This window comes from Aplysia californica, unplaced genomic scaffold, assembly GCF_000002075.1.
Source record: "Aplysia californica isolate F4 #8 unplaced genomic scaffold, AplCal3.0 scaffold00120, whole genome shotgun sequence".
Classification (NCBI taxonomy): Eukaryota; Metazoa; Mollusca; class Gastropoda; order Aplysiida; family Aplysiidae; genus Aplysia; species Aplysia californica.
The window spans coordinates 127462-129101 of record NW_004797390.1 but is presented as its reverse complement, the minus strand read 5'-3'; positions in this window follow the sequence as shown (position 1 = coordinate 129101).

Genomic DNA, 1640 nt, shown 5'->3' with positions numbered 1-1640 from the left:
GACTAACCCTAACCCTAACCCTAACCCTAACCCTAACCCTAACCCTAACCCTAACCCTAACCCTAACCCTAACCCTAACCCTAACCCTAACCCTAACCGCATTGTTCGATACCACCCTGCCTGTAAATCATTCGCTGCGACCCTTGCCAGCTCCTTATTCGATCGATACCTACTTGGCCTAGTCTATTCGGTACCGTTGCTAAATCCAAGCCTCGACTATTGTCAACAGCTCCCCTGCCAGGTAGTTATTCGATACCTCCCTTACCCGATATGTTCGATATCTGGTCAGTTGCAAGTTCGACAATCGATATCTTCCGTCCTGTCATTATTCGATACCTTCCTTCCTTCTTGTCATTATTTGATACCCCCTGTCATTAGTACGATATTATTTGATAACTGTCTTACCTTGTGATTATTCGATATCTAGCCAGATTATTATTGAATACATTCGATACCTCCTTTCCTGACATTAATCAATATGACATTTTATGACATTTGCCTAGTCAGTATTCGATACCACATATGTCAAGTTATATCGTTATTTGATACCTTCTTTGCCTGATCATAATCAATAACATAACTCTGACCACTATTTGATTTCCCTTCATCCGATCGACACCTCCTAAACTTTATCAACTAATCGATACCAATTGGAAACTTCCAATATCATTGTATGGTTATTGTTATCAACGTTAAAGATCAAAGATACCAGCCGCATGCGTGCTTATTATTTGACAATTAATTTACATATATTCAGTATTTGATATTTCATTGGTGTCATCATACCACCATGGTTTTATTCGCTATGTATAGTAACAACCATGTTACAATCGTTTTTCTTCGTCTGTCATCATTTAATACTTTTAAATTATCACCCAATTTGATGAACTAGCAATATGCCGCCATAGTAGCGAGCACAAGAGATGAAGTGAAGTGGCAAGGGACCACCTTACATGTCGTATACCGCTACATGTATCAAGTATCTCGATTCATTTATATAGTCGGTGTACTAACAATTATATTATATTGTGGTTTTTCTTAGAATATTTTCTATCTGTCTTTTTGTTCATTTTGAAAAATGTGCTTTCTAAGTGCTTACTAAGGTTTAAAACATTTCCTAATATTTCGACATTTAAAAGTTTTGCTAGATTTGACTGTCACTTATTAAAGCGGCTTTTCTGTTTTTCAGTTTACTGTTGTTTAACAAGACTTTTTTGAGGTAATTGTTTCCCTTACTCAAGCAGTTATTTCGGGTTGCCCTTACATACTTCATAAAAGATGACTCCTCTAGTATTGTGACTGAGTGTTCTACCTTCTAAATCAACTGCTTTGTTTCTTTAAAGTCTTAAACATTTACTTGTGAGGTGATGTGTTAGAAAGATTTTTAAAAACAACTTTTAGTCCAAACGATTGGTTAATGAGACTCGTGGAGCGAGGGCTGGAGAAGAAGGGAAATGACTGAGGAAATGGCTTTTGGGAGAATACTTTACAAAGATTTATGGAACCTGGAGCGTTTATCCATTACGTGTGAACTCTCCGTCCTTCCTGCCTATTCTCCGCTGCTTTCTCGCTCTGTCTTTCTCTCTCTGTCCAACACACACACACTCTCTCTCTCTCTCTCTCTCTCTCTCTCAAAACAC